General features: G+C 42.0%; 1 protein-coding gene across 3 annotated transcripts in view; it reads left to right on the top strand.

Annotated features, from left to right (window-relative positions):
- Positions 1-6182: 6182 nt before the first annotated feature.
- LOC144612042 (polypeptide N-acetylgalactosaminyltransferase 6-like) overlaps positions 6183-24291 on the top strand; it is a 54768-nt gene continuing 36659 nt past the window's right edge. Inside the window, exons 1-3 of one of the 3 annotated variants that reach the window (XM_078431524.1) lie at positions 6183-6342; positions 6584-6656; positions 7700-7758. The gene's annotated coding sequence lies outside the window, so the exon portion shown is untranslated. The other 2 variants (XM_078431526.1, XM_078431525.1) reach the window with 2 other exon arrangements.

Genomic DNA, 24291 nt, shown 5'->3' with positions numbered 1-24291 from the left:
GGGTGCTGCACTGTAAGGAGTTTGTACGTTCTCCCCGTGACCTGCGTGGGTTTTCTCCGAGATCTTCGGTTTCCTCCCACACTCCAAAGACGTACAGGTATGTAGGTTAATTGGCTGGGTAAATGTAAAAATTGTCCCTAGTGGGTGTAGGATAGTGTTAATGTATGGGGATCACTGGGCGGCACGGACTTGGAGGGCCGAAAAGGCCTGTTTCCGGCTGTAGATATATGATATGATATGATATGATATGATTAATTATGAGCTTCAACTTGACTTTAAGGGATTTAAGGCTTTAAATCAATTGAGGCTTTTTGATTGTTTGCTCTTCCCAAAAGGTCCACTGAAGTTTGCATTCTACCACAGAGAGCAACAAGATCAGTGCTCAAACATCAGTCCATGAGGTATTTGGACATCAACATGTCTTGTCCTACTGTGACAGTTACATCCTGAGATACACATTCAAACTAGCCTTCAAATCAAAAGCCTCAACTTTATAAGCCATGAAGAGTGGAACTAGGAATTGCTTACGCATTTTTTTTTAAAAGACATAAAATGGTGGAGTAACTCAGCAGGGACCCACTGAGTTACCAAACTGGAGCTGAGAATCAACTAAATTTGCAGGAATAAACTGTGTAAACCAGCATCAGCAGTTCTTTGTGGCTAGTGTTTACACGTAACCGGAAAGTTAAGGATACGATGACAAATAAAAGAACTGGGTAGGGTTCTAGAGATTCACAACACGTGGCAAATCACTTTGAACCCTGACCATGCTGGCTGACTTGCATTATTACTGGCTGCTTTGTTGACTGTCAGTTGTTTTTCCTGGAAACGGTGACTATTGCAATTATTTATAGGTGCAGCTCAATGTCTTGCAGACCTTTTCACTGGGTGTGACATGTCGATGTCACAGGACAATTTTGCATTTCATGCTGAAGAGGTGGTGGAGACACCTCTTTCCAAGCTGAAAAAAAACTGCTTGCCCTAATTTTTACCCAGCTCTTCCCAAAAGGTCCACTGAAGTTTGCATTCTACCACAGAGAGCAACACGATCAGTGCTCAAACATCAGTCCATGAGGTATTTGGACATCAACATGTCTTGTCCTACCGTGACAGTCACACCCTGAGATACACATTCAAACCAGTGCTGAGAATCAATGAGATTTGCAGGTATAAACTGTCACAGCAAACTGTATTTACACAAGATATGCACTTCTATATCAGCTCATTACAACTCTCAGAGACAGCACGTCATTCAGAGTGGAGCGGTACGACGTGCAATGACCATCACATAGAAATTGTAATATTGAGACAGACCATTTATTTCACATCTGTGTTTACCCCCTGTACATGTAGTAATCCAAATCCCATGTATCCACTTTGTTCCCTTATCTCTTAAATCAATTATCCACTTATTTTTAAACATGATATGTTTATTGCCTGTCACTACATCTGACAATGCATTCCACATCCTCAGGATCTTCGCTATGTAAAAGTTTGCCTGCTCTCTGCACTAAATTATTTAAAGTTATAAATGTGCCAGCTAGTTCCAGACCCTTCAAACTATTTGTTGTGCCATCCTCTTATAACCTTTAACAAGCTTGCTGAATAACCCACCTTCTATATGCAAGAACAGCCCCAATTTTTTTCCAAACCTTTGTCGTGTAGATAAATGTGGGAGGCATTTTATACAGAACATCAATCTTGTTTAGATAAGTACAGCAGTTGTTATGGACATGGTGGGCCCAAAGGCCTGTTTCTGTGGCGTGGGGCTCCATAACTCCATGTGTAAGAAGGAACTGCAGATGCTGGTTTAAACCGAAGATAGACACAAAAAGCTCAAGTAACTCAGCGGGACAGGCAGCATCTCTGGAGGGAAGGAATGGGTGACATTTCGGGTCGAGACCCTTCTTCAGACTGGTTAGGGATAAGGGAAACGAGAAATATAGAAGGTGATATGGAGAGATAAATAACAATGAATGAAAGATGTGCAAAAAAGTAACGATGATAAAGGGAACAGGCCATTGTAAGCTGTTTGTATGGTGAAAATGAGAAGCTAGTGCGACTTGGGTGGGGGAGGGATAGAGAGAGAAGGCTACCTGAAGTAAGAGAAATTAATATTTCTAAGAAGGTCTGAAGAAGGGTCCCGACCCAAAACGTCACCCATTCCTTCTCTCCCGAGATGCTGCCTGACCTGCTGAGTTACTCCAGCATTTTGTGAATAAATCGATTTGTACCAGCATCTGTAGTTATTTTCTTATACCCAATATTTCTACCACTGGGCTGTAAGCTGCCCAAGCGAAATATTTACATGGACCATCTCTGACACCTCCCTCCCCTTTCTTGATCTCACAGTCTCAATCACAGGAAATAGACTATTGACTGACATCTATTACAAACCCACTGACTCCCACAACTATCTCAACAACACTTCCTCCCACCCTGCTTCCTGCAAAGACTATCCCCTACTCCCAATTCCTCCGTCTACGCCGCATCTAATAATAATAAATTTTATTTGTCATATGTAGGTTGGCACAGGATCAGCGGTACAATGAAATGTATTTGACAAGACAACGGGTCACCTCACCAGTAATATTCCAAGGATAAATAAGATTTTTTAAATGACATTAGTAAGGTAAAAAGACAATATTAAAAATAGGTTAAAAGACAATATTAAAAATAATCAACATATAGGATGTGAAATGTGTTTGAGTTCAGAAGCCTGATGGTAGAAACTGTTCTTAAGTCTGGTGGTACGCGCAGCCATACTCCTGTATCGTCTGCCTGACGGTAACAAGGAGAACAGCCTGCATGCTGGGTGGCTGTGGTCCTTGATGATGCTGCGTGCCTTCCGCAGGCACCGCCGGTAGAAAATGTCCTGAATGGCCGGGAGACAGTTGCCAGTGATGTGCTGTGCCGTCTTCTCCACTGACTCTCTGTAGTGATTTGTGGCTGTGGGCAGAACAGTTCCCGTACCAGACTGTAATGCAGCCCGTCAGCAGGCTCTCGATGGTGCATCTGTAGAAGTTTGTGAGGATGCTGGCGTTCATGCCAAACTTCCTCAGTCTTCTCAGGAAAAAGAGGCGCTGGTGAGCCTTCTTTGTTATTGTGTCCGTGTGCAGTGTCCAGGAAAGGTCCTCAGTGATGTGCACACCGAGGAACTTAAAGCTGCTGACCCTTTCAACCTCAGCATCACTGATGTGGATGGGGAGGTGTCCACTCCCCTGCTGTCTCCTGTAGTCCACAATCATCTCTTTAGTTTTGCTGACATTGAGAGAGAGGTTATTTTCCTGGCACCAGCTGTTTAGTGCCTTTACCTCCTCTCTGTAGGCCGTCTCATTGTTGGCTGTGATGAGGCCCAAGATGGTCGTGTCGTCAGCAAACTTTAGGATGCTGTTTGAGCTGTGCTTAGCAGTACAGTCGTGCGTGAACAGGGAGTACAGGAGAGGACTGAGCACACAGCCCTGTGGTGTGCCTGTGTTGAGGATCAGTGAGGAAGAGGTGTGGCTGCACCCAAGATGAGGTGTTCCATATCAGGACATCTGAGTTGTCCTCATTCTTTAGGGAAAGGGGGTTCCCCTCTCCTATCATAGATGAGGCCTTCACTCGTGTCTCATCGATACCCCTTGCTCAGCCCTTGCTCCCCCTCCCCCTAGTTGCAACAGAGACAGAGTCCCCCTTGTTCTTACCCTTCACCCCATCAGCCGTCGCATACAACACATAATCCTCCAAATTATGAAAAATTACTGGCCTGATGTTAATTCTGTTTCTAGCATTTTCTGTTCCTATTTTACAAAAACACACGATAGTTTAGTTTAGTTTAGAGCTATAGCGTGGAAACACTGACCTTTGGCCCACTGAGTCCGCACTGACTAGTGATCACCCATACACTAATTCTATCCTATACACTAGGGACAATTTACAGAAGCCAATTAACCTACAAACCTGCACATCTTTGGAGTGTGGGGGGGAAACCAGAGCACCTGGATAAAACCCACGCAGTCACAGTGAGAATGTACAAACTCCATAAAGACAGCACCAGTAGTCAAGATCGAACCCGGGTCTCTGGCGCTTGTAAGGCAGCAACTCTACTGCTGCGCCACAGTGCTGCCAATTATAGAAATTGGACCCTATGACATGGCAAGATGTAAACTCTCGTCGAACAAGGGTCTGAACCCGAAACATCACCCATTCCTTCTCTCCAGAGATGCTGCCTGACCCGCTGAGTTACTCCAGCATTTTGTGTCGACCTTCGGTGTAGACTCGATGGCATGGTTTACATTACTGTTGTTTGACGAAAATGCAGTTATCGCATAGAGGCATGATAATAACCTTCTCAGCACAACTTGCAATTGCATGTCTGATATAATTTCTATATCAGGTGGGCATAAAAACTATATCATTTACGATGCAATGCTTACCACTCCCTTGATCCACCCTCATTCATGGACAGCATATTTTTGTCCCTGCAGATGCATAACGTCTGCCCAGGATTACAATAATTTCTACAGTCATCTGGTCATTCTTACTTTGGACAATACTTTGTGTAAATTGAATGCTGTGTTGCTCTCTGCATTACATAAGTGGTCACACTTTAAAAATTGCTACTATTTTGAGATGGATGTAATAGTTAAAGGTCTAAAATAATAGGTTCTATACTCATTGGGGAGAAAAGACTATTTATAAAATAGTCCAGACTGCATGTCTAAACTATACTTTACTTGTAACATTCACTTATTTTCTGTCTCCAGGTCACAGAGTCATACAGCACAGAAACAGGCCCTCCGACCCAACTTGCCCATGTTGACCAAGATGCTCCATCTACACTAGACCACCAGCCCATGTTTGGCCCATATTCCTCTAATCCTTTCCTATCTATGCCCCCTGTACAAGTATCTTTTAAATGCTGCTATAGTACCTGCGTGAACTACTACCTCTGGCAGCTCGTTCTATATTCCACCACCCTCTGTGTGAATAAGTTGTCACTCAGGTTCCTATTAAATCTTTCCCCCTCTCACCTTAAAACTGTCCTCTGGTTCTTGATTGCCCTACCCAAGGGGTTAAATACTCCGTGCATTCATCCTACCTAATCCCCTCATGATTTTATACCAGTCTATAAAAACACCCCTCATCCTCCTGCGCTCTGAGGCAATTCCTAAACACCATCACAATCATATTAAAACTAGCCTTTCCTATTTAGCAATTTGTTATGTCAAACCCATTACTGAACCTGCAGAAGATTACTACATGCCTTTGATTTAGAGGGTAGGGAGTGAAAACATTGTGTCGATGAACTGGTCTTAATTGCAGCGATCGTAAAAGATCCATATGCCTCGACAACTGTAAGAAAACGTTGGCAGTCACCGGATCGTAATGCACGTCAGATATGATTCACTCCGACCTAGTCATGAGATAGAACGTTTAAAAGTCAACATAGGTGTTTCTAACGAAGGAAAGCTGCAATTGATAAAACTCACAAGTAACTTTCAACGTTACCTCTTGAAAACATTGGAAAATAAGAAAAAAGACTGTAGAAGCTGAAAATCTAAAATAAAAAAGAAAATGCTAAAAACTCAACAAGTCAGGCAGCGTTCGTCTGAACTGTTAAGTAGTTCCAGCATTTTTTGTTTTTGTTTTTATTTGAGTTCTTGCATCCTTATCCCACCTGATGTTCCTCGCTCATCAACCAAACGACGTTATTACAGCCATTTGTGGGACTTGCTGTCTGACACCGACGGATACACTTGAAAGAAATTCAGTGAATGTACAGTTCGGTATGAATCCAAGTTATTTCTCTGATAATTAATCACTTCTGTTGATCACAGATCTCACTCTTAACATTTCCCTCAATGTTGGCAGTTCCACTATCCAATGATGATTTCGCCTAATTCACAAATACATGTTATTATTTTGTCCACGTTATTTTTTTTCATTGGTCTACACGTGGTTTCATAAAATGTCTTTGTGGATTTTAAAATACATTTTTAAGAACGTGACGGTTCAGCCTTCTGGGGGAAAATGGAAAGTGAAGCGCTTTTGGGCGCTAGGACCCGGTGGAATCCTTGGGGTAGCTTTCCACCTGCTGCAACAGTAAGAGACTCTGCAGCCGTGCTGTGTGTGTTTCTCTTTCTTTACATTTTAACAGCGAGTCGCGGCTGCCTCCCCCATCACTTTGCAAAATCACGTTCAGGGTTTTTTTTGGCGAGCCGCCCTTCCCCGACTCACTGAATGCAGAGCGGCGGCTCGGGTGAATTGTTCCTGACACGGTCCCAAGACCAGGACAGTCTGAAGTTTCTGCACTTCCTACACTTGCTGCTGCTGTTCCTTCCTTCCGCTCGGTCTAAGGTACTTCAGCAACTTGCCTTGTCCTATTTTGCAATCTCGTTTTGCAGTTAAAGGCAACTTTAAGGTGCCTTTCGATGCCTGATGGGCTCATTGAGTTAATGGGACCGAATGCTTGACGCTTATTTGTTGTAAAAGTTTTGACCGAGAGTAAAGTGAAACGGAATTGAAACTGACGGGAGAAATCGCCTTGTGCCTGAATCAATATTTATCGACTGTGAAACTTTTCAAATTTTATTTTAAGGAAGCAGAAATTTGGCATTTAAAGGTAAAATATCTCTGTGGTTTCCGTGACCGACTTCAATTCATTCTTTTCGGTAAGTGTTTTTTAAACAGAAAGTTTCCTGAGTGTCATTTTCCGGAACTTTCTTAACAGAACTGACTTTGACAAAAGGGTTAGGGTTTTGAGGCGGTTGTCGATACATTAAGTTTGTTTCCCATAGTTTTATGTATGACTGTTCCATCCATGTGGCTATTAAACCATCATTATACAATGGGAAGTGTATGTATGTTTGTCTGGTGTGGAATTGAGGCTCGCAAAGGGTTAAGATGGCTGCTCCCTTTGAATAATTTAATGTCCAAAGTGTGTTGTTAAACTAGTTGCGATGATTTCGAAGAAGTAAAGTAGGGAGGAGGAAGGTTTTTCTTAAAGCAAGAAAACGTCACAATTTGATGTAGATAGGCAATCAATTCAACAGAGTTTACTACAAATCACTGGCTTCAGTTATTTTGGGGCGAAGGGGCGAGAGAAAGAAAGAACCAGGTTCCCCGAAGAAATGGTGAGAGAGATAATTAAAACCATTGATGGATAAGTATCACTGTCTCAAGTTCTGGGTTCCAAAATTCCACAAATTTAAGAGAATACATAGAATAGTACAACACAGGAACGGAGTGATAGATTTTAGTAGGTAAATATGCCCCCCCCCTGATGGCTGAATTGATACATATAAGGTACTGTGGAACTGAGCCAGATGGAGCAAGGGGGTCTCGGTCTCTCCAGGGTTGCCTGTCTGCTGGAGTGAGCATCCTAGAGGTTGTTGGTAGTGCCTCTCAGCTAAGAGGGGAGGGGGTGAAACTGTCCTCTTCACACTAAAGCTGTATATCATGTGACCTGCAAGAAAGTATCTTTTGTGCACATGAGGTGTGAACAGGATCAGGTGTGTGAGTAACTGGCTTGTCAATACTCGTTGTTTTGGCACATCTGAAAAATGCCACTTGGTTGAGATCCCAGGAAACAACCTGTCATTTTGTCTCCTGGAGTAAGAATTTTAATCAAATATATATATGTAGTTATATCTGCATGTTACGATCAATTTCAGATTTGAAAATATCACTACTCAAACCTGATTCCTGCTTTCAGGACCGCAGGTGAAATCTATCAACGTGTTAAAGATTATCTGATGCTCGATAGTGGCACAGGTTTGCACTAAGTAACATAACTCTCATTTAATGGATTATACTGTGTGATCTGAAATATACAATGTATTTCTGGGCAAGTATGATTAAAACTTATGTATGCAGTTCAAGGAAAACTATTTCATGCAAGTGCTACAGACAATGTGTTGAGACAAGGCGAAACCAGCAAATAATAACTTAAAATTGAAATCTATGGGTAATTTCTAAGAATGTATTTATAGTGCTCAAATACATGCTGAATTATGCAGAAAAACGTGGTGTTTGTTTTTGTTTCTAAAGCTTGATCCTTGAATATTACTAACAAGAAAGTGACATTTGTTGAAAGGAGTGTTGGCCAGGATAACTGCACAGCTTTTTAAAGTGTCTCAACTATCTGAACAAGAAGGCCGAACCTCATCTAATGCCTCCATTTGAAGGGTATCGCTTGTGGGAGTACAGCCCTAACTTGGGTGTGTCAATCTGAATCATGTTGCTAAATCCTAAAGTGGACTTCAACCAATAGTGATCTAATCCAGAAGCTGTTATCATCTTAAATTAGTTGACTATTGGCAGTTTCTAACAACAAAGTATTGTGCAATGTGGCCATGACTAATGTGTTATAGTTACAATTAAATGCTTGCTGATGGCATACATATCTTTGCCCAGCCAGTTATTATCTTGGGTATGCAGAACAAGATCTGTGTCCTCCATGTGTGAAACATTGTGTTCATCATCACTTTCCAACATGTTATTCACTGTTACTAGCTGCACATTTGATCTAAAGAATTTCTATTTGTCCTGGAGGGCCGAATCTTCTATACCTTGCAAAGGAGGACAACGGCAAATGAAGTTTAAAAAGCATTGCAACGTAATCCTCAAATTGCTCGTCATTCTGGTGGCACTTTGCAGAGCTATTAAAAAGTTACATGTCACTTTAATTAAAAGCTAAAGATATTTTTGTGCATGGTTGACTGCTAGTCCACTATGACAATTAATCTTACAAGGCAATTTAATATGTTTGTACGCATAACCCAAATGCTATAATTAAATAATAATAGTGTTTAGTTTTGTTTTTGGTAAACCACACTATTCTTGTTTGAATATGTGGCTGCAATTGGGTTTAGCAATTTCAATGCAGCTTCTCAAGGACAGAAACTCAAATTTGATGAGGTTTGGCAATAAATTTGAGTTTCGATGTGTTTGTATGTGTGGTCTGTAGCTGGTGAGCGGGCCTTGTGTGACCCCTGTTCTAATTGATGCAGGGTGGTCTGCTGAAGTATTGTTTGAGACTGTTTCCAGGCTACTGGTTGTGCTTGACTTACCCTTAGGTACTGGATCAACAGAATGGAAAATGCTATATACCCCAGAACTTCACCTTGCCAAGCAGAAGAGTTGTTTAAAAAGTGGTCAGCAGAAATATAGAGGGGCTACAAGGTAACTGCACTCAGAGGAGATCACGTAGCAAATAGAATACCAGAATAATTTGTATAGGTTGGTCAATATGAATCATGTAATTGTTAGTAATTGAAATTAGATTAGTAGAGGGACAGAGCATGGAAACAGTCGGTGTCAACCATCAACCACCCAGTTTTATACCAATGCTGCACCAACTCAATGTATTCTCCTTGCATTCCCATAAACTCTTCCCAGATTCTACCATTCACATTCACACTAGGGGGAATTTCCAGTGGCCAATGAACTTGCACACAATACACACATTTTAGGAATATGGGAGGAAACTGGAGGCATCTGGGGAAAACCCACACAGTCATTGAGAAAGTACAAATTCCACATAGACAGCACCAGAGGTCAAGAATGAACCCAGGTCTCTGGAGTTGAGGCAGTGGTTTTGCAGTTTATGGTTTACTATTTTCTAACGTGTGGATTTCCCATAGAAAATGGCACATCCGTTTTTAAGTTGCATTTTTTTTGTGCAGGTGCGTTCTGGTTTACAATTGGTTCCTGCAGAAATATGCAATCTTATTGACCATGAATTATGAGGTGCTATTTATTCCTGCAATAAATATCTCCCAGTGCCTTGGCATGTCATTCAAATATCAGGCATCATTGCAACTAATTGCCTGCTGGAAGTATAATAACTCTTCTACAGTCATGGGGCTCCAGTGAGGCCACATTTAGAGTATTGTGTACAGTTTTAGTCACCCTGTTATAGGAAATATGTTGTTATGCTGGAAATGGTGCAGAGACGATATACGAGGATGCTGCCAGTACTCAGGGGCCTGGGCGATAGGGAGAGGTTTAGCAGACTAGTGCAGGAGTGCAGGAGAATGAGGGATGATCTTGTAGAGGTGTATAAGATCGTGAGAGGAATATATATATGGTGAATGCACAGAGACCTTTCCCCAGATTTGGGGAATTGAGAACTAGAGGACCTAAGTTTAAGGTGAGGGGCAACTTTTTTAACACCAAGGTGGCAGCAATATGTGGAACGAGCTGCTGGAGGAGGTAGTTGAGGCAGCCACTATCACAATATTAAAAAAAACATTTGGACAGATACATGAATATCACAGTTTTAGAGGGCCAAATGCAGGCAGGTGGGATTAGTGTAGGCAGGTCAGACATGTTGGGCCGAAGGGCCTGTTTCCACGCTGTATGAGTCTATGACCCATTCTGCGCCAGGGATCATCCCAAAAGTGGAAAGGAGGTGAACAACTAGTAGATCTATTCTTGGTAATTGTAATGATGAGGGTGGAATGTTTAACCTGGAGGGCTCTTGATCCTTAAAACGTCAAGGGAACTTCAACATCCACTGGCATAACCAGGAATATTGCAAAAGCTACGGCAACCATTTTTTTGTGAACCAGCTGCCCTTTTTGAAACTGGTAACTAGTGCATTTTAATTGTTTGCTTGGCCAGAATTGACAATTGGCACTGATCCTGGTAAATTGCTTACAAGAGAACATAGTAGTATACCCATTGTGTCTCCTGACCGTGTCTCGGAGGCTGAAAATGTAACACCATGAGACCATTTATACAAGTTAACTGATGGATGACGTTTCCCATGTCAATCAAATTCCCACTTCAGTTCAAAAAAAAAAGATGAAAAGACTTTGAGGCCATGCAGTGTATACAGGAACCCCACAGTGAATTCTCAGGGCAGAACGATGTCGATTAGACCCAGTGATCAATAAAGGCAGGATGAAAAAAAAAAAAGGGAATTTAATTAAAGTTCCTTGTTCTCAAGTGAATTATGGAGAGTGGCTGTATTACATAATTAACATATCAAAATAGTACGTCAATCAAATTAGGGTGCCTGCACCTGACGAGGTTTTGTGTTATCCAGTAACAAACTTGCACACTTTTTTAAGCATTGTTAAAACACAAGAAAGCTGAGTGATGGTCCAGTAGGTGACAAAGAAATCAAGTGACGGCAGCTTCTTCTTTCGAGTCCATCATCCATGTTACAAATGTTACATCGCTGTCATCGTCCGTCCTGAAAAGGACGCAAGTTTCCGGCGACAATCAGTGGGAGCCATCACTTGTAGAATAGATGATGGTGATAGCAGAATTAGCTCAGGACACTTCCAGTTTCCAGCCCCGTGAAGTGGACGCTTCTGCTACGGGGCTGTGACGGCAACTAGATCTTAAAGATGTGTGTTCATTGTTCAAATGGTCCTGTCTTCACGCATTTGAAGCATCTGAGTAAAGGATAGATTCATTTTATGGATAGACAGGTACATGAATGGGAAAGATTTAGAGGGATATGGGCCAAACACTGGCAAGTGGGCGTAGCCTAGAGGGGACATCTTGCTCGGTATGGGCAAGTTGGGCCGAAGGGCCTGTTTCAGTGCTGTATGACTCTATCGCTCTATAACTGAATTGGAAGGCAAGTGATAGGACCTTGTCACCAGTTATGTAACCAATGGCCAGAAGTAAATTTTCGAATTGACCATAACTCTTATAAGTAGTACAGGACATATGACAGTTAGGTCATCTGACCAACCAAAAATTAGCTGATGTTACATTATGCTGAAGGTGGAGCAGTGATGATTCTTAAATATTTAAGGTTTAATTTAAATGAAACAAAATGGAATATTAACATCAACTGCTCACGGGGGTGGAGGATTGTGCAGTCAAAATGACTGTGTGGTTACATAATGATTGTAATGGAGAGGCAACTTGATTGCAAGATTCAATTCATGATCTCATTCTTCATTTAAGACTTTGCAACACCCACTTTGCTCCAACTAAGCAAAAAATGACTGCGTGTCTCCTCAAAAGACACACGTCGCAGCCAATTCTGTGTCATTCAAAAGCTTTGTTAAATGAAGAAATAGTTAATGAGTATTTGCATATAATGAAGGGTCTTCATGTTGAGAAATGGAAACGCACTCTGAAAGCAAGGTCAGTATAGGTTCAAGAGCAAAGAGTGTTTAATTGTCATATGTACCGATAACGGAACAATGAAATTCTTGCTGCAGTTTACAGGCCCGTAAACACAATACAGAGATAATATATAATAATCAAAATACAATAAATAAACAACAGTCATCAGTTTAGTATTACAGTTAATTATTTATTGTATTTTGCCTTTTATATTTTACTCTGTCTAACTGATTATGTCTAGACTTAGAGTAAAATATTCAGAATAGGTTCATATCCAACTATTGCAATGAGAACTGAGATGAGGAAAAAACTTTTCAGTCAGAGTTGTGAATCTGTGGAATTCTCTGCCTCAGAAGGCAGTGGAGGCCAATTCTCTGAATGCATTCAAGAGAGAGCTAGATAGAGCTCTTAAGGATAGCGGAGTCAGGGGGTATGGGGAGAAGGCAGGAACGGGGTACTGATTGAGAATGATCAGCCATGATCACATTGAATGGCAGTGCTGGATCGAAGGGCCGAATGGCCTCCTCCTGCACCTATTGTCTATTGTCTATATTAGTTCTCTTTTCCTGCACTAGGTATTCCATGCGCGAGTTGAATTTGTGCCAGGCTGATGCCTCTTTCCCCACCTAATAATTTTAAATACAACAAATGGCTTTGTCAGAATTGAGTGGGAGTCTACTTATGTACTGTAAGTAAATTGATGTGTGTTGTTGAAATGAATATTTCATTGAAGTACCCCAAGTTAATTCATTAATGTCTACTCAACCATTGCCTACCTTTGCTTAAGATAGACACAAAAAGCTGGAGTAACTCAGCGGGACAGGCAGCATCTCTGGAGATAAGGAATGGGTGGCATTTCGGGTCTGAAGAAGGGTCTCGACCTGAAACGTCATCCTTCTCTCCAGAGATACAGCCTGTCCCGCTGAGTTACTCCAACTTTTTGTGCCTATCTTTGGTTTAAACCAGCATCTGCAATTCCTTCCTACATATTTTGCTTGCCTGTGCCTTGCAGGCATTGGGTCCTTTTTAAGTTGGCCATTTCTTAAGGTGCACCACTTGGGGCGAAGAATTGTCATTTGCACAAGGAAGAAGCAATTGGAGAATGTTTTAGTGAGATTTACACCCTCTGCATCCATCAGTAATATAAATGTCTTGAGCTTGTTAAAATGGTGATAATTCTAAAACCTGATCAATTAAACAATTTTAATATTGCAAGGAGCAGCTTCAAATGGTGGAGCCAACATACTCTAATCATACTGCTAGTTTTAAATTGCTTTCTTGTCAGAAAAGGTATCCAAGAGCCACCAGCCAGAGGAAGCTTGTAAGCAGCGTAAGCCCTGTAGAATCTGTCAAGCTATTGCTGTGCTATAAACGTAGTTTTAATTTGAAATATAGTCGAGTCAACAGGATACTTTGCTTCTCAATCTTCAATTAGATTTCAATACTGGGAATGTGAAGTAGTTTTCAGAAGTACATTCAGTTATGCCACACCCAATATCTAATCATCTCCCTCCATGAGTCAATGTCAGATGAGCAAATGCACAAGCTGTTACCCCAATTTCAGCTTGAAGTCGAATTTTATTCTGAACTGGAAAAACCACGTCCATTTCCATGAAAGTGCCTTCATTTAATTCCACTGGCTTTTGATCACAGTTACGATGTTGCCAGCGACGGTCTCCCTTCCTGCCCCTGCACTGTTGCTTCTGGAGTCCTGCATAGACTTTTCCATGCACTTCATCCACATTTAAATGTCACTCTTTTAATTGTTGTTTGATGTCATGAACCAGCTCTCTCTGACACCTCTGAAGCCCTCCATTGCTGGTGTGTCTGTTATTCAATCTTGGATGGTTTTCAATTTAGTCATTAAATCATTCGCTGTACAGCACGGAAACATGCCCTTCAGCACTTGTTTATGCCAATCAAGTTGCCATTTTTCGCCAATTCTATTTACTTGAATTAGATCCACAGCCCTCAAAACCCTCCGATCCATCTATCTGTCCAAATGACTTTTAAAAGTTGTAATTTTATCTGGTTCTATAGCTTTTGGCAGCTCATTCCAGATACGGATTGCCCTCTGAGTGGAAGAAATTGACCCGAAGTCCCTCTTAAATATCTCTCATCTTACCTTGAGCCTATTCCCTTTAGTTTTAGAATCCTCTATCCTAGGAAAATAAGACTGAGTGTTCACTTTATCTGTGCCCCTCGTGATCTTGTACACCTCAATAAACTCACCCCTCATCCTCCCACATTCTAAAGAAAAAGTCCCAGCCTATCCCAAGTTTCCCTATAACTCAAGCCAGCAAGCCCAGGCAATATCCTGGTGAATCTCATCTGCACCCTTTCCAACTTAATGACATCCTTCGTGTAGCTGGGCGACCAGAACTGCACGCAGTGCTGCAAGTTACTCGGATCAATTTATTTTGTACGGCCGAAGCCACTGTGTTGAACCGCTGCCACACATTCTGGATCTTTGCAACTGATTTTAACCCACCTGCCAGTTCCCTTGCACAAAACATCTCTTTCCCTTGCTGATGATTAAACAGAATATTTACAACCTCTGTACTATTCCACCTCGCATCCTCCAAATCTCAAAGACAAATGCTAAGGTAAAATGTTGACATTGGAAATCTTTATCTGTGTAACATCACTTGTCTCCACCTCTCCCGGTTCATCTGCTGCTTTGATTATTGTTGATCCGGGAGGTGATTTAAGGAGACCACATACAAACCGTGCAAGAGAATTGAATGCGGACGCACAAAATCAGCTTGGATAGTTTTTTTTCCCTTCTCCAGCCCTCGATTGTGGCTGATTGTAGTGCCTCTACTGGTACACCGACCGCTGTGGTTGTGTGGCTCTGGGTCATTGTGGGTTAATTTTGGCACTTTAATCTGTATCATTTGGTATCATGCTTCAACTGAGAAATTGAACTTTTCTTTAAAGTTAGAAAACATCACCTTCCATTTAATATGACAGTTGCAGTACAGAAAATGGTTCCCAAGTTAAAATATCAGTTGTGGCCAGTGTGGTTGTGAGAAATTTAAAGACCAGGTGTGGCATTAATTTTTGATTAAACACTGAGATTGTTGTTTTACTGAACAACCAAACGGAACAATTTGTTGAAGAACATCAGTTGAACAAGCTGGAAATGTCAGCTTTGTGTGCTTTTGTACACCAGGTTAGTCCAATCCCATGTAGCTGCAGAATGACTTAAATTGCCACCGTTTCAGAACCAACATGAGGACTTTGCACTGTTATTAAAGCATTCTAATAAACTAATTTGTCATTGACAAAGTTTAAAGAAAGAGTGATATGATTTTTTTTGATAAGATTTTGCAACTAATAGAGGAAAGACACTGCCCTTGTAGATGTACCTCTGATATTACTCCATAGCCTCAACAATCTCCTGAGTTTTAAGGTATATGGGTCAGAATATTTCTCATCAAGCTACAGTATCTTGTGTGCAGAACAGCATGGTTCTATTTTTGAAGAATTCTGCATTTTCTCCTGAACTACGGCTTGATTCAGAACATGTATTGACAGAATCTCCTTATAATTGCGTTGTACTGAGAGGAGCTGGCACCTGTTACGTTTTCCTTTCCTCCTCTGATTTTTTTTTTCCAGTTAGTTCGGGGTTTTATATTCTTATTAAATAGACACCCATTCAAATAGCCCATGGAAATTACTACTGATCAGAAGCTGTCCCTGTCGAGCTTCATGAACTTCCTCATCACTGAACCACATTGTACTGTACACATTCTGTACCAAGAATCTTTGAAACTTTGTCAGCACCAGAAACATGGCAATTCTTTGTGCGCTGCCTAGGTGAGGTGTGCCGTATGATTTTACCAGATTGTATACAAAACAAAGTATTTCACTGTACCTAGGTACATGTGACAGTAAAGTCTCGTTGAGCCATTGAATCATTGATATGAGGATAGACTGGGCTTGTACTCGCTGGAATTTAGAAGACTGAGGGGGAATCTTATAGAAACATATAAAATTCTTAAGGGGTTGGAGAGGCTAGATGCAGGAAGATTGTTCCCGATGTTGGGGGAGTCCAGAACCAGGGTTCACAGCTTAAGGATAAGGGGGAAATCTTTTAGGACCGAGATGAGAAAACATTTCTTCACACAGAGAGTGGTGAGTCTGTGGAATTCTCTGCCACAGAAGGTAGTTGAGGCCAGTTCATTGGCTATATTTAAGAGGGAGTTAGATGTGGCCCTTTTTGCTAAAGGGATCAGGGGGTATGGAGAGAAGGCAGGTACAGGCTACTGAGCTGGATGATCAGCCATGATCATATTGAATGGCGGTGCAGGCTCGAAGGGCCGAATGGCCTACTCCTGCACCTATTTTCTATGTTTCTATATTGTAATGACTGCCTTTAAACTTGTCCCTGCTCTTTAATTGGATGCAAGACTAATACAGTAGGTTGATACAGTATTCCAATTGAGGTTATTTCCTAATGCCCTTTGTGCCCTGTTTTAAAGTCCGTTTCCCCGAGACAAACCCATTTGAATTGAAACCAACAAAAATCTGCCAAGAAAATGAGATATTATGACACTGGGTAAACAATGAACCTTTACACCATTGGGGAAATGCACTATAAATAGGACTGGAAGCAACTATCTACTCTGGATCTTGATAATTTGACAACAACTCGGTGTGCTGATGACGTAGTCTGTGGTACGTGACCTAGTCAAATGTAACACAAGTATCGCAATGTGGAGGTGGGAATAAATCTCCAGGTTAATGCTCAAAATGAAAAGGGAAAAACTGCAGGTGCTAGAAATCTAAAAATCAACCGTAAATTCTGGAAAAACGCAGGCCACATATGGAGGAAGAGAAACCAAGTTACTGTTTCACATCATCCTGGTTTTACCCTATAGGAGACGTTTCCCCCCCCCTTTCTCGCACTTCCTGCAGCTTAACAGCCTTCTCTTCTTCCCTTTTCTGACAAAGGGTGTTCAACCTGCTGAGTGGTTCCAGCTATTTTTTCAGTATCTAGTTTTACATATTTGTTCCTAAAGCACAGAATTCATATTGTGCCTTTCTGTACATTTTTGATGAATTTATAATCTTTTAATGCAAAACAACAAGAAAAGTCTCAGAGAGGCTTTGTTTACCCTGAATCAAGTGCGCTAACACACAAGAAGATAGACACAAAATGCTGGAGTAACTCAGCAGGACAGGCAGCATGTCCGGAGAGAAGGAATGGGTGACGTTTTGGGTCGAGACCTTTCTTCAGACTGAGAGTCGGGGAAACTGGAGATATGGAAGGGTACAAAGAGAATGTAAGGTGTGAAATCGACAGATCAATCTATTCGACCCATTCCTTCTCTCCGGACATGCTGCCTGTCCCGCTTTTTCAGTCAGAGAGTTGTGAATCTGTGGAATTCTCTGCCTTAGAAGGCAGTGGAGGCCAATTCTCTGAATGCATTCAAGAGAGAGCTGGATAGAGCTCTTAAGGATAGCGGAGTCAGGGGGTATGGGGAGAAGGCAGGAACGGGGTACTGATTGAGAATGATCAGCCATGATCACATTGAATGGCGGTGCTGGCTCGAAGGGCCGAATGGCCTCCTCCTGCACCTATTGTCTATTGTCTATCAAAGCAGCCGATGATCACGGAAATATAGAATGGTTCATTGTTGGCTGAAAGGAAATGTAGTAACACAAGCTTATGAGTCCCATCCAATCCATTTTGCCATCTATCTATATTCTATCTATATACTAAAACTCTCATTTGTTTGTTTGTTCCTGAACAGCCAAAACGGTACACGATAGCGCAACAATTTTAGGCCCACCTTACTCACCGTCGTCCCTTTGGTGCTAATGGAAGAGGTGTCATTGAAATCGGTGTTATATTTTAAAAGTTATTCACATTTTAAAGTTTAAATGTATCTCGTAGGGAGGAGGGAGGATAATAAGGGTTGAGGAGGGGTGGAGAGAGGGGGAGGAGAGAGAGAGGGGGAGGAGAGAGAGAGGAGAGGAGAGAGAGGAGAGAGAGAAAGGGGGGAGTTGGGAGAGGGGGAGGTGCGGGGCAGGGGGAGAGGGGGGGGGCAGGAGAGGTGGGGGCAGGAGAGGGGGGGAGCAGGAGAGGGGGGGGAGCAGGAGAGGGGGGGGGAGCAGGAGAGGGGGGGGAGAAGAGAGTGCTGCACCAATGCAGGAGAGGTTTGGGCCCAACGGGTCCACTTGGTCTGCTGATACAATAAAACTGCATAAAACTTAGAGTGATATGCTATCATATAAAATTGCTTTCAGTAAGGGTGAAGCAAGAGTTTAATAGATTGAAGAAATTGCACGGTGCTGACACGTAGCCCTGAATAAATTGATTGTTAAAGTTGCAAAAAACTTTTCTATAGCTCTCCTCCCCACCCCCACCTCTGTCAATCGACATATAGAATCCATGTACCTTGGAACAACGAGGCAGTAGCCTGGTGATATGTTCTCTTTTAACATCCAGCTGGCAAATGAGATAATTATCTTCTTGAAATTAATCAAACTGTTTTAGTTTCAATTACTTTTTTATGGCAGCAGACAAGAGACAATGGGAACCGTGGATGGAAACGCAAGAAACTCTGCCCAAGCCTAAAGGGAATTGACTGGATTGGATTTGGATCCCTCCGGTGGGGCCACCATCACATATAATTCTCTCGCTGGAGCAAATTGAATTTGGTGTTTCCATTTGTCCTGACAAGGGACTATCTGCACGCCATCAATATAAATAAAGTTAAATCTTTTTCCTTTTTGCCTGCAGTCAGAACAGGCTTTGTATGTATCCGTATATATCTTTCTCTCTGCACAGAGACAATCCCAGCTTTACATTTGTCACACCACTTGGACTGATTACAAATTAGTGTGAACAAAAGCTGCATCCCAACCCCCCCGCCCCGCCTGCCCCTGCCACAATGAATTGAAACTGGATGGGAAATGGGGTAAGGGTCTAGTTGACCTCCCATTCTTCTGCAGCTCAAAAAGCAGCCCCTACAATGGGCAAAACAAATCTGCTTCCTGTATGCACTTCCTCAACTGCACAGGGGAGGATCGAGAGTGTGGTGTGCAGGGGAATTGGCAGCAGTCTGTGGTTCACTGCTCTGATACAGCAGTTGTTGCACCCAAATTAGGTAATGTCTCAAAGTTCGGATTTCTGTCTCAAAGTTCGCCTTTGTATTCAGTGATGCACAAGTATCATTATATCCATCCTGGCATTGCCTCCATGACACTAGCTTGAGTAAACACATACTATGTGCTGGGCGTCAAGGCTATTTTCATTTTTCTAACAATTGTAATATTGTATTTGTGTAAAATGTGGTATTCCCTTATCCGTTAATGCGGTCAAAATTTCAGTCTTTCAGGTTTTGTGGTACACTCCTTTATTCACTCCTCTACGACACATTTCTATGGTGGTATTTGGATCAGCGTGAAAATGCAACTTTCTGAGCACAAAATCAATTGCGTTTTTTTTTTCTGGCCTCAAACCCATTTGCGCTGCTCCTACTTTTCACATGCGGTAGTTGAAGGGTTTGCAAGGGACAAAGGCACCGAGCAAAGGCAATAGTTTCCAATGATTTTTTGAATAAACTTGGCATGAAACGGCCTTGGTCAGGGCTTGTATTTTTGAGACCTTTGCATCTACTCTCGTCTTGCTGTTTGAGGGTTTTATGATGTCACTTCCAATCTTGCAGCTTTGCCAAAAGATATGTTGAAAGTCCTGCGATGTGAAGTGGTGCTGTGCAAATGCAATATTGCTGCGTAAATGTTCAATGCACCAGTACTGACTTGTTGCCTGCAATTTCCCCTGAACTGAGTTAATTAGCATTGTGGGACAAAGTAATTTCAATGGGACACGTTGAGCGTGAGAGGCTAATATCACACATAGTGATTTCATGGTATTAGAGCTGGTTGAATGATGCAGAGTATTCAAGATCACATCCATGGGTGGCAGGGGAAAAAAAGGTCTTGAAAGGCTTCGTGTTTTGCACCGTTAGTTTTAACAGAAATGTGACACTACAAGGCCCCTTTACACACACATTGGATTTTCCGTAGCTCCTTTGATCAAGCCGGGCTCAAGGGATGTGCCTCACATACCCTGAACTGTCGCATTGGGTTGCTGGCAGATAATCTAATTACTCTGGTAACCCTGTTCTCCTGTGAGTGTCTTCACTGGATAGATGTATGTACTCATCCTAAATTTGAAAGAAAAGCACCATGTTTACATCAATGATTTGAATATTCTGAGTGAATAGTTTTGCAAGTTGGAGAAAGGCGGGTTACTGCTGAGGATGGTGGATATATTAATACCATTTTTCCACTGCAGTGAAGCTGTTCCTCTTTAGTACTGCGATCTTACAGCCTGTGCTTCCTCTAGCATTGTTGCTGGCATACATTGCCCAAAGCTTCCCTTCCTGAACTTGCTGACCCCAAGGTTCCATCCTTTGCCATCTCCTATTCCCCTTTGATTGCGCTGCTTTCTCATTGATACGCTGATAATCCGCAGATTCAAAATGCCACGGTTCCATGACTTGCTGAAATGCCTGCCTGATTGTTGTGGTGTGGGTAAGACAGATGTGTTGAAGACTTGATGTTGGCACGATCAAAGCCATCTCGTGCTGGATCACCAAGAGTTCTTCCCATCCCTAACGTTGGCTGGATCTCGGGTCAATACTATGAAAGCTCAAAGGTTTGTAGCTAGTCTGTCGCTGAGAGTGTCTCCTTTTGCCTCAAATTGTGGCATCATTAGGTAATTTAGTTATTGATGCTCAGACTAGATATTGGTATATGTTCATCGACCTTTTGTGTGATTGGAATCATGAAATCTAATTTTCTTGTTGAGGCAAAAAACGGACTGCTGGAGGAACTCTGTAGGTCAGACAGCATTTGTGGAGGGAAAAGGACATCCAACCTGTCAAGCCCTTTTAGAATTATGCAAGCTTTCATGAGATCTATCATTCAACTGAACTCCAGGGAACACAGACCTAGTCTACTTAATCTCTCCTTGTGCAGTAAATGAGCCATTCCTGGAACCAGTCTAGTAAATATTTGATGCACTCCCGGTGGCAATTACATCCTTTTTTGGGCAAGAAAATTAAAACTGTGCACAATGCTCTAGTGTAATCTTGCCAAGGCCCTATCCAATTGCAATAAGATCCCCTTATTCCAAAGGGGATACTCCGAATCCCTTCATAAAGGCTAAAATAATATTTCCCCACTGAATTGTTTGCTGTACCTGCGTGCTGGCCTTCAGTGACTTGTTTACAAGCACCTTTGTCCTTGGATCCCTTTAAATTTCAACACCTACCATTTAACAAATGCTCTGCTTTTTTACAATGTCCACCTGATGTGTTTCTTTTTTCTGAATATTTTAACTGCCACGTTCACTCACTCGCTCAACTCGTCCATGTCGACTTGAAGACATTTTGTATCCTAACCATTGCCACACCCAATTTGGCGCCGTCCACCAACTTAAAAGTACAGCACTTCATCCCTTTGTCGATTTAAGAAGGATCCATTTATTCCTGCTCTTTGGTTTCTCTGTTAGAACCAGTTCTCAATCCGTGTTAGTATGTTATCCCTAATTCCATGTACTCTCACCTTGTGGGCCAACTTTCCTGGGACCTAAACAAACATCTTTTGAAAAACCAAGCACACTACATCTACCAGTTATCCCCATGTCTATTTTACCAAACACATGCTCAAGGAACTCCAGAAAATTAGTCAAACGTGTTACTTCTGTGGTCATTGGAAATGTTAAAACTATTTGCATGCACGAAGTATATTTACTTGTGCGAGCATAGATCTTTTTTAACTAAAATTCGTGCAACTGGCTAAAATAGTGTTGCCTCAGCTACACCTGTGGCTCTTCAGTGATTTATATTGCACAGCACTGGTGTGTCTCCTGAGAAGACAAACATTGCCCGATTATAACAGAGGTTTACTTAAAGCACTTGGGGACATGTTTGTTCTGCTGAGTTTAATATTCCTCTAGCTCAGAGAATTCCCAGTGCTAACATGCCTTCTACTTGATCAAGTGATTATTCATCCCCTCAACTACAATGAGCAGAAATGTCATGTATGCATGTCAGCTGCCTTTTGTCTTCAAATGATGAAAGCCTACAGTTTATTTCTCAATTAAATTACATTTTTACTTTGTTTTTGTTGAACTGTGGTTCTGTGTGTATTGAAAGGGAGCATTGTCTATGTTTCCATCTATTTAGAAATCAAAATATCATTTGGATGATCAATGAGGTCAGATTTAGCACCTTTTGAATTAGTGTTATTCCAGAAGATAGACACAGAATGCTGGAGTAACTCAGTTGCAGGCAGCATCTCTGGAGAGAAGGAATGGATGACGTTTTGGGTCGCGACCCTTCTTCAAACTATTTGCATGCACGAAGTACATTTACTTGTGTGAGCATAGATCTTTTCTATAAAAAATTCGTGCAACTGGCTAAAATAGTTTTGCCTCGGGTACACCTGTGGCTCTTCAGTGATTTATTTGCACACTGGTGTCATAAGTGTCTCCTGAGCAGTTTCTAACGTTACCCTATTATAACAGGTTTACTTAAAGCACTTGGGAAGAAGCGTCTCAACCCGAAACGTCACCCACTCCTTCTCTCCAGAGATGCTGCCTGTCCCGCTGAGATACTCCAGCATTTTGTGTCTATCTTTGGTGTAAACCAGCATCTGCAGTTCCTTCCTACACAGTGTTATTCCAGATATGACCTGTACTTGGGAGCGTGCTGTGTAATCGATGAACCCAGCTGTATAATTGACAGCCTGGTGTATAACTAACTAGACATTGAATAGGCGCTGCCATCCGCTTCAGATAGTGAAATAACTGGCACAGAGCCTGTTAGCTGAAGAACTGCCCGTTCATGGACTTCCAGTACTATCCCCATAGAGCACGGTCCAATACTATTGTTTCTGCCTGTGTACAGTGTAGTGTAGCAGCACGCTATCTGGTACAATCTCGTGGCTACACCAGCCTGACAAGAGGTTCAAAAGGCCATCTGACAGCTGAAGAACAATAAGGCCTCTGAAATCCCCTGGCATGCTCTCCACCCCCCAGATTGGATTATGAGTTTGTGCCAAAAGTATTTCTCTGCCATGTTTTGGGACTTCAGCAGGGATTCTGTCTGTTCCAGAGGCTGCCTTGTTGTTCAGCTGGCGGCGTCTGTGGTTCCCACACTGGCCTCATCGGTCACCTTGGAACCTCCAAAACCAGAGTGGTAGAACGTCATCCTGAATCCCAAGATACTGCTGAAGACGATACGCTGAAATTGTTGCAAGTTTTGTGCGTCCATTTGCTTTGCTAGTTTTCAAGGCCCCTCTGAACGAGATTATCAATTTAATGTTGGTGTTTGGCAGCTTTCTGGGCTTGCTGGAGTAGGACTGCCATACTTGTGGCTTAGCTGGGAGTGTGAAGAGTTTTATACTATCTGGTCTTGTCTGCAATTAACAATTAGACCCAATGAGAGAGAACTACCAGCCTACAAAATCACACAAGTTCTGATTATATGGATTTTTTGTATGTTGATATAAAAATGCTGCTGCTGCCTTCAAAGAGTTAATATGCTTAGAAATGTCTGGCAAGGATGGGTTCCAGCTTTTGCATCCTGCAACTGAAAATACTCCAGTCCCTGCCCAAGGATACAGACATTACTAAAGGGAAAAGGTGATAGTATATTTGTGAAACTGAGTTTTTATTTTGTGTTAAAAAAAATTTTTTTTAAGTTTTAAAAAGTGCGGTACTGGAAACTGAAAAATGTCTATCTGGGCCTGGAGTTCAGTGGAAATGAGGTCCCAGGCAGCTGCTACCTGCTGATGTGTCCAACGGCTACCTCGCAAACCTGCAAATTGAACCTGGTAAGGATCCTCGTTTTGATTTGCACTTTTGTACACAATTTGCAACACAATGGCAAATCTGCTGGCAGATTGCAGCCTTTGAGAAACTGCCCAACAGTATGGCAAAACCAGGTCAAAACCAACGCCCTTTATCTCCTCTTCCTGATTTATTTTGTGTATGACTTAAATTTTCAAATAAGTCTATGCCTTTTATGTGCACGTGACGTTTTGAATGATTAATTGTAGCCATTAGACCAGGTTCTGGAAAGGATCTGATACTTGGAGACCTTACTGTCATGTTACAGTGTATTCTGCCTGAAATCTTGCATGGGTACTGCACATCAACTGTTGTAACGGACGTCCATTAAG

Source organism: Rhinoraja longicauda, chromosome 42, assembly GCF_053455715.1.
Source record: "Rhinoraja longicauda isolate Sanriku21f chromosome 42, sRhiLon1.1, whole genome shotgun sequence".
NCBI classification, from domain to species: Eukaryota; Metazoa; Chordata; class Chondrichthyes; order Rajiformes; family Arhynchobatidae; genus Rhinoraja; species Rhinoraja longicauda.
Note: the sequence above shows the minus strand (reverse complement) of the source record. Positions and strands in the feature narration are given on the sequence as shown.